The 18,326-nt window shown below is 49.9% G+C and overlaps 1 pseudogene; it reads right to left on the reverse strand.

Moving 5' to 3' along the window:
* Positions 1-17,320: 17,320 nt before the first annotated feature.
* Positions 17,321-18,067, reverse strand: LOC146170856 (uncharacterized; annotated as a pseudogene).
* Between the last annotated feature and the right edge of the window lie 259 nt (positions 18,068-18,326).

Here is an 18,326-nt window from a genome sequence, read left to right on the forward strand (position 1 = left end):
GAATAAAAGATGTCTTGCTCTAGGTCAACTTCCTTCTAGCCTAAAAATTTTGTGTGCACTGATGAACCTGCGGCCAACCAATAAATTATTTTTAAAGCAACATGTCTCTCTTTAACACTCATTTGGTAACATTAGATAATGCCCAAATGTACTACAAAGTGGTGGTCCTTGTGGCACTGACAAACCTAGATTTTTTAGTTGCCGCGTTCACCTTTACACGGCCTCGAAAAATAGTGGCTCATGGGGAATAGAAAAATCAAACGGTTTTCTGCAAAAGGTGCTTTGAACGGTGGCAACTGTTTGCAGCATTTTGCAGTCTCATTCAGAAGCAAGCCAACATAATCTGCAATCTGTAGACATGCATACAATAATATGTGTCTTATACTTTGAAATGTACCAGACTTTAACCAGTCATAAAACAGCGTGCTGAATAGATATGTATAGCAAAGCCTCCTTCGTTGATGATACCGAGAGTTTGCATGGAGACATCTGCACTAGAACCTGCATGACGTTGAGTTAATTGGCATGCTGTTGAATATGCCACCAAAATTCTGGTAATACAATGAACTTCGTCGGTGCTTGGGTCAAGTCTGGAAATATAAAGTTAGGATGATTTAATTGTGAAATCTTTTGCTGCTGAATTCACTGCAGGCTAGAATGTAACAGGATTAAAGGGCAGCTGGAGACGTAAGGGCAGCCCGCATTGTTACGGCATCTTATGCGTCCTAGTGCACATATCTACATACCGTGCATGTTTTGCCAGTAAACAATGTAACCACAGATTTGCGAAGCTCCAAGAATGCTACACTAATGCTGTCTGAGTAGCTGTTTGTGTCGCTGAATATTGTGAAAGCCTTTTGATGAAACTAAAACTGCTTGGTGAATACTTATGCACAGTGAGGTTGGTCAGGAGAGCAGGTGATATATACACCTTCGCAATTTAACCATACGAGCACAGACTGTATTATACTCAAATTGAAAAATATAAGGAAAGGAAATCAACTGAAGACTTCGCGGTTCGACACTCCAAACTTCTGCTACATGTGCTTTGGGCTGTGTATGCTAGCCCGCTTGAAATTTGATCGCTCGAGCCAGGAAAATGATACACACCAATATGAGCACCACTCCCAGTACTCTTTAACATGTACATAGAAGTGCAGGTGCTTGGGATAAACCTTGGCTGCCGCAATGCACCTCAAACAATGGCATGTTAGCTAGAATAGCACTTTGGGCTTGTTGGTTTTCCATCCTGAGGTAACAGCGCAAAATGTGGACGGGAGCACAAGACGAGAAGACGATGAGACATTGTGTCGTCTTCTCGTCTTGTGCTTCCATCCACGTTTCGCGCTTTTACTTCAGAATGTCACGTGCCTGCCCAATATCTACATAACTTTCACACGAACCACTTTGTGTGTATTTACGACTACTTGCACAACACCGTTGCCACCCACTGATGACGAGCAGCTGAACAGCAGTTTTTAACGTACACTCCGCTGCCATTTTTTACAAATGCTATCACGCTACGACTTCCCATACCACCCCACCCAACCTCTGTGTGTAATGACTCAACCATTGGTGCGTTCGCATGTTCTCGGGATACTGAAGAAATCCATGGTACCAATTAGTAGATTCAAGCAACTTAATCTGACATACATCTGGTGAGAATATTACAACTCTATCCATGTATACACCGATCTGTATCACCACAAGCGTCACCTACAATTCTGGTGATGCCGCTCAGAACATGACTCATTTTTTTTAGTGCATAATTCTCCAAAAACCGCTGCTGAGCTTTTGGCGCCTTGGTAAGAGGCTTTCCACATCTGTGGGAAACCACTTCAGAAGTGGTGTGCATTCACAGTTTCAAAGCCTGCATTACAAATTTTTGGAAGTTTTCAACACCACACCCTTAACAGCCTTTGGCCTTTGGCACTACAAATCACTGAGTTCCTTATATCTACTTGTGCTCAAGGCCACAAGGTAGTGCTTTAGTGGATCCATACCCACTTGCCAATTATATGCCATTATGCATGCTTTCTCCATAGACTGCATCTAAATGTGGTTTCACACACAAATATTTATACTTAATTAGACAGGCGGACGTCTCAGAATGTTCCACATGTGACATTACGGAGACTATGGAGCGTGTACTAGTGGTGTGTGCCAGTATATGCGTGCAAAACAATAACTCGAGTTACTTCTTTGAAGTGTTTTGGCAACAGGCCTCTCTCAGAGGACTTATTGGCCGGTTGGCCAGACATGGAAAGCTCTACAGGCAGTGCTGGCTTTCCGCTGCTTCTTGCATGACACAGGACTTGACTGGTGACTGTGGTGCAAGTTACTGTACCTGTATATATTTTAATCAAGTCACGACCCTCTTTGTTCTTCTCTTTCTCTTTCCCTGTACGGAATAGCAGATCAGATATTAAACTTTTAAGCCAATCTATCCGCCTTTCCAATCAATAACACTTGCGTGAATGCATTTCTCCTGGATGGTTGATCTGGTAATCACACCATCGTAATGCAAGGACATGGGGCGTATGAGCTTCTGAGGTGAACAATGTTTACCCTAGAAATGTGTTTTGAATGAGGTGAAGGATTCTGAGCTTTTCTCAACATGATTCTCCTCTTTGGAGTCTTCATCAGGTTCTATGGGACCAGATGAGTGCTGTGGAAAGAACGTGATCAAATTGGAACCAAGAGGCCTGTTCTGCGTATACGATATGCTGGTAGGGGCACCTGTTGTGCTGGCCTCACGGTATCGTTCAAAATAAAAAAAAAATCCAAAATGCGCACATTACTGCTATGAGGGCAGTCTGGCAGGAAACAATCAGATAGAACTGGTGGCTCCTGCGAGTCGAATAATTCTCAAATAGGCATATCTGTAAGGCTACAAATCGCAACTACTTTTACTGCCTTTATCACGCGACCTACACTTTTTTTGGCAATGCACTGGGCCAGCGGTTCTGCGTCGGCACGACGCATCGTTTGAGGTGAGCTTTTTTCGTTTCCATCCCCCCTTTTATTTAATAACTTCAAATCAAAAACTTTTGTCTCATTGTCCGTTTCATTTATTTTTCGAATTGCGGAACTTTCTCTACCCGCGATACATTAGTGGTGCGGGCGGAGTCTGACTTTGGACTCCATCTTACCTTGTCCATGCCGAGGCTTCGAATGACGCTGAGGTTCATTTAGGACTTCCAGTAGAAAGTAGTACGAACACATGAACCCAATCGGTGTGCCAAAACTTGTAAAAGCGAGCGTTACTTCCACTCGGAGAAGCCGTGCTGCAATCTCGCGACGGACACGGTTTTCATAGCGAGCACTCAAACCCGCACAACACGCCTAAACCCACAACCTAACGTTGTCAGGAAAAATAGGCGAAGTCTGAGCACTGTAGACGTTCTAGAAAGTATGCTTCCTCTTTTTTTTTTGATAAAGGTTACGAAAGAGGCGGCGGGAAGGTGGGGGAGCAAAGCTGCGACAACGCGTTGGGTGAAAGGGCCACCCAAGTACATTGTACCAACCTTTTTTTTTTCTGTTTCTGGCTTTCCGTGTAGTGCCATAGTTCAGGTCATCCAGCCGAAATAAAGGAAGCGAAACTCGACACGCGATTCTCAATAATGCAGCATGGAGGCGAGCAATTCATATACGAGTACGCGCCGCGGCGCCCGCTCCTGAAACACACCACCCACCACTCGGATTGAACACACTTGTCGACTTCTTTAACCTGAAACCGTATTTACATCTATCTTTAATGACGCCAAGAAAAAAAAGAAAATTTACAGCAGCGGCCGCACAACCAAGTTGTACCGGTGGTATGAGACTGCTTAAGACGTTGTGCTCCATCACGAATATTTACAAAAAAAAAAGAAAACAACAACAAATAAGATTGGAGCCATTGTGATTTGGAGTACCCGGCGGAGCGAGGTATAGTCGTCGTTACCGAAAACCTGAACTTGAGCGTCACCTCTCGCTGTTCCAAAGCGCAGCGAGAAGCAGACACCGCCCGTCCTCCTCCGCCGCCGCCGACGGCGCGTCACGTTACAGCAACGAGGGATTGCCCTGGTACAGATTGTTGAAGAAATCCGTTTGCGTGAGCGAATAATTGATATACTATATTGTGATTTGCTAACTTTAACAGGAACCTATTATTTTATGGGAAACAATGATTATATCTGCGTTTCCAATCGGCTGAACATGACGTAGGCAGTACTTCTAATTCCGGCCTACAAGGTCGCATGATCGCTTAAGGAACGCAAAAATGCTGTGATTTCAGAATGGTATTAATAAATGCAGAAGCAATATTTCGACGAGATATTTTGGAATCGGCATGCCTAATGTTTACTGAAGCAAGGGAAATTGCAACTGGGCAGCTACATTTTCGTTTCACGACCCCTTTAAGATGCAGTCAAACTGCACTGCAATTCACTGAAGCACATGCTCTCATCAGAACTTAAATTTAGTGACCACGAATGTAAGGCCGCAGTGAAAAGCGACTCGCACGTGGAGTCGCGCTGGGGGTCGATCCCCCCACGCGCCGAGGCCAAGGAGCGAGCGCTGTTGTTTTTTTTTTCTCCTTGTCTTGGGCGCGGGAGGCCTGGTTTGTTTCGTCCTTTCGCCCCGAGGCGTCGCCAAGACGCGAACGCAGCCGGGAACATCAATGGCACGCTTCTGCGAACCACTCTGGGACAGTGACCCCCACCCCCTTTTCCTGGAACGGGACGGCTGTGTGGCCTCGTCTCGAGATCCCCCGCGGCGTTTCTTTCACAAAGGCACCAGCTGCAAGGTCGCGTCGCAAACACGCTGAGGAGGGGAGGCAAAGACAGGCGCCGTGTGAGAGGATTTGGGGACCGGCGAGTGGAAAGAGTGTGTGTTTTGAATGTTGTATTTTTATTTCAAGTAATTAAGGACCTGGGTCCGAGATTATTCCCAACCCACGGGGGTTGTGGCATGTTTTTCAATAATTTGATTGGCTGCTTTATTTTCGGGGCGGATCACCGAAGGTGACCGCCCTCGGGTTTTTGTTGATGTTTGTCATCAAAAAGCGGTCCTCGGACCATGTTTGATAGTCAAGATTGAGGCTCCGTGCTTAGCACGTATTTACAGTCCCTAGGCTTTAACCGAAATGCTCGGTAGAAAAGTAAGGGCTTGTAGAGTGACTTCTCTGTGTGAGAGTCTATTTTGTTTTAAGTTGCAGTGTCTGTGTGAATTGTTACTGTAACTTACAGTTTGCCAATGTAAACTAATTTCCTTCTGTAAATATATATTTCCTTCTGATCATCATCAGATCATCGTTTTCTGCTTCTGTACCTGCCGAACACGAACTTAACATCACTGGCGCAGTACGACAGGGTTCGGCAACCAGCGGCCACGAGCATCACCCAGAGCACCCAGGCCCTGGGAACCCACTAGGCAACAAGCGTCCGCACGTCCAGCCAGAAGCAGCAAGGTGATCCAGGCCCCGAACCAGAGCCAGCGTTCTGGGGAAGGACTCCGACGAGGCTGCGGCACCAACGGACGGAGGCCCCAACTGGCGACACCAGCACGGGTAAGCGGGATTTCTTGCGCTTTGTTGAAGTGGCTATGGCTCAAGTGTAAAGTGGCGTATGGGTTTAACACGGAGCATGATGGCGAGCGTAGGCGAGAGAGAGACAGGGGGAAATATAACAGATGGCAGCGAGCACTCGCAGCAAGCGACAACTCAGCCTGTAGCAGGAGCGCTACGTGAAGTAGCGGAGATGTCGGTATCTGATGCGGTTGCAATTCGCCGCATGGAATTAGATTTTGAGCTGGAAAAATTGAAAATTCTTTCACAGGAACGCCTAGAGTTACAGAAAATTGGGCTAGATCCGGCGGTTGCAATGGCGATAGCGGGAAGTGGGCAGACGTCTGTAAGGTCAGACATTGACGATCAGTGTCGAATGGGGCCCGATCCAGTCTCCCAATGCGCTAAAGTCCTTAAGGAACTGAAGCTGCCGTGTGACGCGGACGTGCCGTTATGGTTCGAGGAAGTCGTGAGAATTTTCACGACGTACAAGGTGCCAAACGAAAGCCGCGTTCACTTAATCATGCCAGCACTAGCTGAGCGTGTCAGGTACCTTCTCCGTAACCTCGGGGACGATGAGTGTGGTAGCTACGAGTCGGTAAAAACAGCCGTTTTAAAGGAGCTGAAGCTTAACCCCTCAGAATACCTCGAACGCTTTGAGCGCGCGACGAAACGCCGCGATGAAACTTGGGCGCAGTTCACCTCGCGCACTAAGACGTACTTTCAGTACTACCTTCGGTCACGGGACGTAGAAACCAAAGATGACCTGGTATCATTGATCATCGCAGATCGCATAAAGGGTAGCTTGAACCCTGAGGGCTTAGAGTATGTGCGTCTTCGTGAGGAGGAGAGGTGGCTAAAACCGGATGAAATATCTGACGTTCTCCAAACGTTCGAACAGGCTAAGGGCAAGGGGCGCGCAGCGAAACCAATTGTGTATGCGGAAAAACCGAAGGGACCCCCGCAAGCGGCGAACAATGATAGCAAACGGCCAATTCAGTGTTATGAGTGCCGCGCATCTGGCCACTGAGCCAAGGAATGCCCTCGCGCTTCACAAAACGTGCAAAAGAAGGAGAAACGCGCCCGAGCTCAAAAGGTAGCTGTAGCCAACGTAGAGGCATGCGAAACACCGGCGTCAGTAACCTCCCAGACAACCCTAGTAGCAGAGATGAAAACGCCCCAGTCATTCGACGAGGTACGCAAATCGAAGCTACAGCAGGTGGAGATTGAGTGCGCGGGGACACTGGCGACAGCTATAATTGATACCGGTAGCGAGATAACCGTGGTTAGGGAAGGCCTCGTGCCAAGTATATGTCGGGAGCCATCCGGCTCGATAAAGCTAGTTTCGGCTTTTGGGGAGACGGTTAACGCGCAACTGGTCACTCTTGCGGTAAGCATCAGGCGGCCCACCGCACACATAGCAGGGCCCGAAGCAGTAGACATTGTATGCGCGCTTTCTGATAAGCTGGCGGGGGGAGTGGATTGTTTGCTCTCCAGGGAGGATTGGGAACTGCTTTCGGAGATAGACAGTCGTTACGAGGCACTTGTTATGAATAAGGCCTGCCCTCTGTCCGAAGCAGTTAACGCGTCTGTCACCATGGCGGAGCAGAGCGCAGAGTTGAGCTCTACATCACACGAGGAGCAAGCGGCGGGGCCCGAGGCAGACAAACTAATGAGTGGTGAGCAGGGTGTGGCGATGGAACAGCCCTGTGAAGTAGATCTAGAAGAAAGTGAGAAGGAAGATGTAATCTCGATCCAGAATGACGCGGACGCAGCCCTAAAACAGCGCCAGGTATTCAGATCCGACCAAGTATCAGACGAAACCTTAAAGAAAGCGTGGGCTGACGCAAAGGCAGGGAAGGCAGGCATGTTTGTTTCAGACGGCTTGTTATATCACTGGGACTCGATCTCCGGTAGCAAAGTGAAGCAGCTTGTGCTCCCCCTTGGCAGGCGTGAAGAGGTACTCTGCCTTGCGCATGAGTCCCTTTGGGGAGGCCATTTAGGGCCACGGAAGACAAAGACCAGAATTAAGTACACCTTTTCTGGCCAGGCTGTTTTTTAGATGAATGGGGATTGCGACTGACGCCGGACAGGGCGGACGCGTCCACTTCGGCTCCCGACAAAAGAGCCTACTACGGTGCCAACTTCCATCGCACCACCTTCAAATTACCAAGCGAAGATCGGAAGATGACAGGAGTCTGACAGTACCAACTTTTTGGTGAGCGGACCACCGATTTTTCGATTATCGCAGCACTTCCATCGACTACGCCGGCGTTAGGCTTAGCGCGGCAGCGGAGGAGCGAGTGGGACCGAGAGCGCCCTGCGGCTGGCGGCAGCCACCGCGGGGGCGAGGATCTAGACAAAGGAGGTCCATCCGGGCCAACATTTCGCTCGAGAATGGACGGCACCCAAGGCCAAGATCTATCGATGGACACCACACCGTGCCTGAACCTGCCTCCACCCAACGAGGAAACAGGCGGAACGCCGGCTGCCAACACCATCGAGACCACCGATACAAATACCACGGAAAACACCTTTAAAGGCGAGTGGACAACCGTAGTTTCGAGACTACGGCAGAAAAAAGCGAAAAAACGGGAGCGTCAGGCCAAGATTACCGAGAATACGACAGCAAACACTCAAGTTGGCGAGACGACGACGACGGCGCCACCAGCCAAGATGGCCGCTGCGGCGGTACATGAATCCAAGATGGCGAGCGGCGCGGAGAGCAGCCGGGCAGGCCGCGGAGGCAGCGCCACCATGCAAGATTCCAGCCAACGTCACGACGTAGCTGACGCGCCTGTTCCGAGAGGACACCGGCCCGGCGTGGAGGAGGGAGCGCGAAATTCGAACCGTTTTAAAGGCGGAGAGGCGGAGTGGCGACTCAGGCGCGCGAAACCACTGCCGATGAATGACACTAAGGTGATCTTCAGACCCCATCAGGGTCTGGTGGTGAAGAACTTGACAACACCCCAAGCCGCCAAGGCTATAGCGCAAGCCTGCGGAGATCCGCAGAATTTTCGTCTGAAAGACTTGTTGGTCCGCCTCCGACCGGGATCGTCAACAGCACCCCAGACATACAGATGGCGGAGCGCATGATGAGCATCCGAAGCTTGAATTTCGAGGGAAAAGACCATCCGGTCAACGCTTTTATGACTACACCGGAAGAGTACCTCAAAGGGGTGGCCCACGGCATCAACCCCGGGGCAACGGAGAAGGAATTAATGGAGAACCTGTTCGTCAGGACCCAGGGCGTGAAAATTATCGCGGCCAGAGCAGTGGGCAAGTCCAAGTCGGCCCTCATTGTCTTTGAGGGGCCAATCGTACCGAAGTGGGTGTACTACTATGGGGGAGAGATCCCATGCGATCCGTACAAGCCAACGAAGCAATTTTGCTGCACCTGCCGAAAGCCAGGACACCGAACAGACGTATGGCCGAACCCGTCTATCAGGGCATGCAGAAGATGCAGCAAGCAAGATCCGGAGGAAAGTCGCGAGTGCGAACCCCAATGCGCTCTCTGTGGAGGAGCACATGAGACTGGAGCCACCGGCTGCCGAAGCAAGCTCAAGGAGATCACAAAGAAGACAAAGGGACATCCAAAGTCACGTCAGAGCCGCCCAGAAACGAGTGGCATCATGAAGAAGCATCAGAGGTGGTTCAGTTCGGACGGGGAGGAGGAAACATCGCGTGAGCGGTCCAGGTCCCAGTCCAGGTCGGAGGCCAACGCGGAACCCAAGAAGCCAGCGAAGAAAAGCAAGCCAGGCGCCTGGGAGAAGAAGAAAGAAGAGAAGAAAAAAGACCTTGATCAGGTGAGCTGGCCAGCATTGCCCTCCCAAAAACAGCTAGATGAGGAAAGAACAGAAATGCTAGCCGAGCTAAAAGGAATAAGAAATGAGAATGCAATGATTAAGCAACGATTAGATCAGATGCAGAACCAAATTAACATTACACAAAACAAGTTCGAAAAATCCACATCATCGGCAAATCAGACACCCCCTTTGACTGCCGAAGACGTAGGAAGAATTGTAGAGGAAAAACTAGCACAGCTGCTCCCACACATCATTGAGCAAATCACAAAGAAAGCCATGTAACAAGTCACAGGCTATATAGAGCAAAAGTTTCAGGCGATGCAAATCGAGATGACCAAACTGATTAGGAAGCAAACAACAGCCACCACAGTAAGAGAAAGGGCTGAGAAGCCGTATCACAGGCCCGGACTGACCAGCTTGCAATCTGGGACCGATCATGACTAGACGCCAGAAGGCGAAGCAAGACCGCCTATAGATTTGGCAGTAAAATTGTAGAAGCATCAGACGCAAGAAACGGATGCTGTCACAGCTGCTGGCCTCACAAGCGGAACCACCGGCTGTGATAGCCCTACAGGAGGTTGGCAGTCCCCTTCAATTAGCGGGTACGAGGTCTTTGCTGCCGATGACGAGAGCTGGAAGGTGACGACAATGGTGGAGAAGACCATTACAACAATTCGGCATGACCAATTTAAAGGGATTGAAACACCCCATATCCTTGTGGAGGTGGTCTAAAAGAGTGACAAAAACAGGGCACTTTTATCCTAAATGTATACAGCCCCCCCCCCCTCCCAACGAAAGATCGACTTCGACAGGCTTCTCGGAGAAACATTAAACTTGGTAAGAGGAAATCACCTAATTATATTAGGCGACTTTAATGCAAAAGACCTGGCCTGGGGATACACGCGACAGGACAAGAGAGGCCGCATTATTAGAGAGCTAATAGACAGATATGAATTAACACTGGTAACGGACCCGGGAGTGCCCTCGAGAACGGCCAACAGTGTGAGCAAGGACACTATCCCGGACCTTACGATGGTCAAGAACTGTGGCGATGTTGAGTGGATAAACACGCTTAACGATCTGGGCAGTGATCACTATATAGTGAGAATGACCATCCACACCTACAAGATCAGGCGTCAGGTGGGTGCAGCCAGGATTACCAACTGGCACAAGTTCAGAGAAGCGCAGGAGGAGGACCAAGGCGAGATTGAGGATCTTGATAGCTGGTGCGGGGCGCTGCGGAAAAACAAGCAGAGATTTACGCAAGAACTGACACGCACAAATGAGACACCAGAAATAGACGCCCATCTACTCCACCTGTGGGAAGCGAGGAGGGGACTGTTAAGAAGATGGAAGAAACAGAGGCACAATCGAAAGCTTAGGATGAAAATCTTGGAGATCACAAAGAAGGCAGCGGAGTACGCTGAACAACTGACGAGAGCCAACTGGGGCAAATTCTGCGACTCTCTGCAGGGGACGCTCAGCACTTCCAAAACATGGCGAATTCTAAAAGCCATCATGGACCCCACCAAAACCAAGCGAGAGGGGCAGAAGTCGCTGGAGCGGTTGCTACACACATCCCCAGGCACGAAGGAAGATGTGATCAAGGCCGTCCACGACAAATGCTACGGAGTAGACCTAGAGGATCCATATCCATACTCAGAAGATTACAAAGGAGACCCAAATCCGAAAATGGACAAGCCGATCACGGAGGAAGAAGTCCGGACGGCAATAGCAAGTGCCACTCGAAACACAGCGGCTGGTGAAGACAAGATCACTAATGGCATAATTCGGAACATGAGCAACAGCAATATCAAGGCACTGGCGCATTTCATGAACAAGCATTGGGAAGCAGGGACGGTGCCAGTGCAGTGGAAACACTCGGTGGTCATCATGATCCAGAAACCCGGGAAAAATTGGCAATAGAGAATTTGCGGCCCATTTCTTTAACTTCGTGCCTGGGAAAGATTTTCGAGAGGGTTGTCAATAATAGACTGAAAAATTACTTAGAGGATAGCGCTCAGATGCCGGACACCATGTTTGGCTTCAGAGAAAAGCTATCTGCCCAGGACGTTCTCCTGCAGATCAAAGAAGAGGTCTTGACAGGTATCCCACGCTCGGCAGAACACGTAGTTTTGGCAGTGGACATTAAGGTGCATTTGATAATGTTAGTCACAAGGCGATCTTAGATGGTCTGGCAGACACGAATTGTGGAACCAGAGTCTACGAGTACGTTAGGAGCTTTCTGAGTAAGCGGACGGGCGAAATCAAGATTGGCAATATAGAAACACAGACCTTTTCCCCCCCGCCCAACAAAGGGACACCTCAAGGAGCAGTCATTTCGCCCACGCTGTTCAACGTGGCAATGATTGGCCTGGCCAGGAGCCTCGAGAAGGTGGAGGGCATACAGCACGCTATGTATGCTGATGACGTCGCCATCTGGACGACCACAGGATCGCTCGGGGAGAAGGAAGCGAAATTGCAAGAAGCAGCATCTGTCATCGAAGAATATCGAAAGCAGAGGGGCTTGGAGTGCTCATCAAGAAAATCAGAACTGACCAGATTCTGGCGAGGGAAGGGCAACCGCTCTGCTCCCACAGATCAAGGCCACAAGCTCGAGGTCCGGCTGCAAGGGGAGACAGTACCCGAAAAGACAACCGTGAGGATCCTGGGGATGTGGCTCCAATCGAATCAAAGGTGTCAACACACACTTAATCTGCTCAAGACCTCGACCCAGCAGGTCGCCCGAATGATAGCACGGGTGACCAGCAAAAAGATGGGGATGAAGGAGCCCGACACACTCAAACTTGTCCGGAGCCTCGTTATTAGCAGAGTAGCGTATGCTCTACCCTACTTCAATATGACCAAAGGAGAGGAAGACAGAGCGGACACAATCATCAATATGGCTATCAAGGCCGCACTCAAGCTCCCCAAGAACACACCGAACCACAAACTAGCAGCTACACAAACTAGCTGCACAATACAATACGAAACAAACGCAAAGATAGCGATAGCCACGGTCACAGACTGAGAAGGCCGGGAGGTAGTTAGCGCCTCGATCCAAAACTGTACAGTCACGGAGGCAGAGGAAGTGGCTATCGCACTGGCCATTAGGCAAGGAAGAGAAACGGGAGAGATTCTGACGATACTGTCAGACTCTCAATCCGCATGCAGAAATTTTCAACGGGGTAAATTATCTAAGGTAGCGCACCAAATCCTTTCTTCCACAAGCGAGCCAACAAAACAATACACTCAAACACTAGTGTGGATTCCGGGGCATGCAGGGATCACGGGGAATTTGTACGCAGACAGGGTAGCGCGAGGACATGCAACCTACCGTGCGCCCAACAGTCTCGGGACAGAGGACCTGATTCCGCTTGACCCTGACTACACCACAATACTACAACACTACAGAGGCTTGCGGAAAGTATATCCGGAGCCGCATAAAAAGCTCAGCAACGAGGAGGCCATAGATCTGAAGCGGCTACAGACGGGCACCTTCATTAATTTACACATACTACACATGATGCATCCCACGACATTCAGAGATGAGTGCCCGTGGTGCGGGAAGACCCCTACCCTGTACCACATAACATGGGAATGCAGCTCACATAAACTACAAAAAATTGAAAACCCAAATGAAAGACAGTGGGAGGCTTTGCTGGCCAGCTCTGACCCGGAGACTCAGCTCTACCTGGTCACAAGAGCTCGCAAACTGGCGAAAGCCAGTGGTGCCCTGGACTGGGGGCGCCAACCGCTCGTCAGCCTCGGTTGAAGAGGCGAAGAAAAAGATCGCCGAGCAGTTAATAAAGTTCACTCACTCACTCTGGCCAGGCTTAGAAGGGGATGTAACGCGACACTGCAGGACATGTCACGGCTGTCAAGTCCGCTCAGACAGGCGAATTAAAGATATTGTTCCCATCACACCTCTCACCAGACCCGACCATCCGTTTCAGGTCGTAAATGTCGATATAATCGGGCCGCTCGATGTTCCGTCGAGCAGGGGTCATAGGTACGCTCTCTGCCTCGTTGACTTGTGCACGCGGTGGCCGGAGGTAGTCTGTTTGCGATCCCTAACCGCTAGGGCAACAAGCGACGCCTTGCTTACGATTTTCAGCCGCACAGGCATACCTGAGGTAGTCTGTTCAGATCAGGGAACGAACTTCACGGCGCAGCTGACGCGTGAGATGTTAGCAAGACTGGGATGCGCACCGCGTTTTTCGACTCCTGAGCATCCGGAGAGCAACGGGACAGTGGAAAGGTGGAACCGCGTTGTGAAGAACATGTTGTTCCATGTTATTGAGAAAGATCCCAAGAACTGGAATAGACTGGTCCTGTTCGTTCTCTGGGCGTACAGGGAAGTCCCCCATGACACTACAGGCGTGGCGCCGTTCCGGCTCTTATTCGGTAGAAATTATATCGGACCGCTAGCAATTCTGCAGCGAACATGGACAGGCCAGCAAACCCTCCCGAACGCACTCAGGGAAGAACCCGCGAAGTATTTGCGACAGCTACGCGAGCAGCTAGAAGTAGCAGCAGAAGTAGCGGGTTTGACGGCGAGCGCACGTCAGGGAAGTTACGCGCAGGCGTATAACAGGCGCGCACGGAGCAAGCCGTTTGTCGTCGGAGACCAGGTATTGCTCTTTGACACAGACCCTGGCAGTAAAATGGCCCCCAAATGGCTCGGTCCATTCGTCGTAACCGCGCAAGAGAGGCAGAACTCGTACAGAATCGACAAGGGAAAAAAGGCTACAGCGATAGTGCATGCGAACAGGCTGCGACCCTACTACGCACGTGTCAGCCATGTCGGAGTAGTTTTTGTGGAAGACGAGGAGTTTGGTGAAATCGAGTACACCCCTCGGTTTGTGCTTGAGATATGTGGTGGTTGTCTGACAGATGCGGAGAAACTCGCACACCTACCTACTCAGGACCGCCTCGAGATCTCGGATGTGTTTGCCGCTTACGCTGATTTGTTCAGCGAAACGCCTGGAGTCGCACGAGTTGGGGCACATAAGATAGAGCTGCACGAAGGCCACCAGCTCAAACGCACTTTCCCATATCGCGTGCCGGAGTACTAAGGAGTGAGGTGAGCCGCCAGGTAAACGAGTTGCTAGACCTCGGGCTGGTGTATCCGGTGGAAAGCGAGTGCGCCCATCTCGTTGTATGCGTGGGTAAAAAGGATGGATCGGTGCGCATGTGTGTTGACTATCGCGCTTTAAACGCAGCGACGCGCACGGATGCCTTTCCAAAGTCACCCCCTAAAGAGCTCATCATGAGGGTGGGCCGCGCTAGGTATATCACTCTTATCGACTTGCGACGCGGATACTGGCAGGTGCCGGTAGCTACGGAGAGCCAACATCTGACCGTCTTCGTAACTCACGAGGGACAATATGCTTGGCGCGTCACGCCGTTCGGGCTAAAGAACGCCGCGGCCACCTTTCAGCGGATAATGAACACCCTCCTCTCGAAACATCACGCTTATGCGGCCGCATACCTCGATGACATCGCCATTTTCTCTTCCGCGTGGACTGAACACTTGCGGCACTTAGAAATAATTTTTGATTTGTTGCGCGACGCCAAGCTTAAAGTAAGCCGGGAAAAGTGTCAAGTCGCACAGGCCCACATTAAGTACCTAGTACACATAGTGGGAGGCGGAACCCATGGGCCCGACCCAGAAAAGATATCGGCCATTCGTGGGCTCGTGCCCCCCGCAACAAAGAGACAGCTACGGAGTCTGCTAGGCTTATGTGGTTACTACCGCGATTACGTTGAAGGATACGCCGAGGTGGCCGCACCACTCACGTCTTTGACGAGGCGAGGTGTACCTAGCACAATTCCGTGGAGCCAGGAAGCGCAAAACGCGCTCGACAGGCTCAACTCAGCTCTGTGCGAAGCTGCATCGCTGAACACCCCCGACATTAAAAGGCCATATTGGCTGTTCACCGACGCGTCCGACGTTGCAGCGGGGGCTTGTTTGGCGCAGATGGGAGACGAGGGACGGGAAAGGCCGATAGCGTTTGCCAGCCACCGATTCACGCCAACGCAGACCCGCTGGTCTACGATCGAGCGGGAAGCATTCGCCATTATCTGGGCACTAAAGAAATTTGATCATTGGGTGTACGGGGCAGAAATTAACGTGGTGTCTGACCACAACCCCCTCTCCTATCTCACTACTAGTACGCCTCATGGGGCAAAACTCGCGCGATGGGCGCTGGCCTTACAGCGCTACAATGTGACGGTGACCCCCAGGAAAGGGTCAAGCAATGACAACGCCGACGCGTTAACCCGTGTCCCCAATGTGACTTGGGGCGTAGAGCAAGCACACGCTTGAGCCATGGCTTTTCGACGACGCGTGAATATTCCCGCTACCCGGTGCAATGTGTGATGTGAGCAGTGGAGTGCGCGTGAACTTGACGTGAGGACATCCAATTGCTCGCGCGCGGGACTTTCACGAACACTGTCCGGTCCGCCGTTGCGAATGTGTGATTTCTTTTGGGTTACACCCATCTTGTGTCGCGAGTTTCATTTGGTGTTTCATTCACGTGCGAAGTGTCTTACATGTTTTGTTTTCTTCGCGGTTTGTTGCGGCCTTTGTTGTATTAGGCTGAAATTACCGGATTCCAAGCTCATTTACCCACTTGGGAGGGGCGTGTAAGGCCGCAGTGAAAAGCGACTCGCACGTGGAGTCGCGCTGGCGGTCGATCTCCCTACGCGCCGAGGCCAAGGAGCGAGCACTATTTTTTTTTTGTTCTCTCTTTGTCTCCCCTTTTCTTGGGCGCGGGCTCGCCGGGCGCGTGGGAGGCCTGGTTTGTTTCGTCCTTTCGCCCCGAGGCATCGCCAAGACGCGAACGCAGCCGGGAACAACAATGGCACGCTTCTGCGAACCACTCTGGGACAGTGACCCCCACCCCCTTTTCCTGGAACGGGACGGCTGAGTGTGTGTTTTGAATGTTGTATTTTTATTTGAAGTAATTAAGGACCCGGGTTCGAGATTATTCCCAACCCACGGGGGTTGTGGCATGTTTTTCAATAATTTGATTGGCTGCTTTATTTTCGGGGCGGATCACGGAAGGTGACCGCCCTCGGGTCTTTGTTGATGTTTGTCATCAAAAAGCGGTCCTCGGACCATGTTTGGCAGTCAAGATTGAGGCTCCGTGCTTAGCACGTATTTACAGTCCCTAGGCTTTACCCGAAATGCTCGGTAGAAAAGTAAGGGCTTGTAGAGTGACTTCTCTGTGTGAGAGTCTATTTTGTTTTAAGTTGCAGTTTCTGTGTGACTTGTTACTGTAACTTACAGTTTGCCAATGTAAACTACTTTCCTTCTGTAAATATATATCTCCTTCTGACCATCATCAGATCATCGTCTTCTGCTTCTCTACCTGCCGAACACGAACTTAACATCACTACGAAAGAAATAAAAAGCAGCTGTTTCTATTGCACATATAAAAAAACAAATTGTCCCAAAGTTTTTCTGGCAGTGAAAGGCCTAAACAAATTGATATTGTTTGTTTGTCTAGTAATCGAATTCTTAGACTACAAAGATGTGCTCTGTAAACAACTCGACAATATTGTAGCATGCGGTGACGACGAAGACGCGCAGAGGTGAGGGAGAACGAGGACGTGTGCCAGCTCCAAGACTGAGCTCTAACGTTGTTTCTGAACACTGAGCCTTCCCCGGCTTGTAGGGAGTGTCCGGTGCATAGAACGTCCACCCAGCACCTCCACCAAATGTCGCATAAATGAGGCCCCTCACAGTTGCACCGGGGCAAGCTCAGAGATCAGAAACTGCGTTAGAGCTCAGTCTTGGAGCTAGCACACGTCTTCGTTCTCTCTCACCTCTGCGCGTTTTCTTCGTCAGCGCATGCTACAATATTATCACCTCGAAAGCTATGAAAACCTCGAGAAATATTTCGCCCTAATAGGTTGATTCACACCTTTTGCTGCGCAAGAGCTTGGCTCAAGTGGCTCAAGTATAAGAGCTTGGCTCAAGTATAATATCTTTGACTGCATTTGAAGAAATGAATTTCCTGTAAAGTGATATGCCACAGTTTGCTTCTAGCGTGTGCTTATGCCACCTAACATAAACACAAGCCCATGGGTGGCCAAAGACTCACCAGGAAGGGTAACATCTGCAAGCGGAATAGCTGGAGCTCCTAGCACTCCACTAGATGATGCTTCATAGACAAGACCCCGGTGTAAGTCGAATTTCATCTATCATGAGAACAGCATGACGTTCCTCTCGTAGCATGAGGTTCACCTGCATTGAGTAACTATTGTTAGCAGAGTAAGAAACGACACCTGTTTGACTGAACACTATCAAAATGTAAAGCACCAAACAGGTTCATACGCACGTTCAATGCAAGGGATTCCATGATCGTGTGTAGCAGCTTCAAACTCCAAATGACGCTGCAATGTGCGCTCCACGGTTAAGGGCTGTGAAAGTTCGTTTAAAATTTCGTACCCTCGGGCAACACAAGAGTCTCATCTTTAGGGCTTTGATCACGGTTTTCTTACTCCATCTAGTTCCTTTCATCGTTGGTTTTTGCAGGCACTTCATTTGATCTTCATTCAAATATTTTTTCATCCCAGCGACACGATGACTTCTTTCAGTAAGTGCCTCGCGTTTTTGCTTCTGTGCAAGCTTGAGCTTACGCTGGGTATTCCGATGAAGAGCTTCTAGCTGCTTTATTCGCTTCACCAAATCTGCATACATAGCTGGTGCTAGAAAGAAAAATATCAGGAAATGTAGCTGAGCTTGTAACAAGTCTGAGCAACTCCACAAACAAAACGGAATATAACACTTCGCCTCTAATTCTGCTAGTTGCATTAGTACAATAAAATGCCACGACAGAAGACGTTAACCAAAAACAATCATTTATAAGCTCACTGGGAGTAAACAATGCATATGGCAAGTAAAATATTAAAACTCACTTGTCATTGCTGCCTCGCAACTTTCAATTTTTGCAGATGTA

Source organism: Amblyomma maculatum, unplaced genomic scaffold, assembly GCF_055883805.1.
Source record: "Amblyomma maculatum isolate TAMU_Amacu unplaced genomic scaffold, ASM5588380v1 scaffold_34, whole genome shotgun sequence".
Classification (NCBI taxonomy): Eukaryota; Metazoa; Arthropoda; class Arachnida; order Ixodida; family Ixodidae; genus Amblyomma; species Amblyomma maculatum.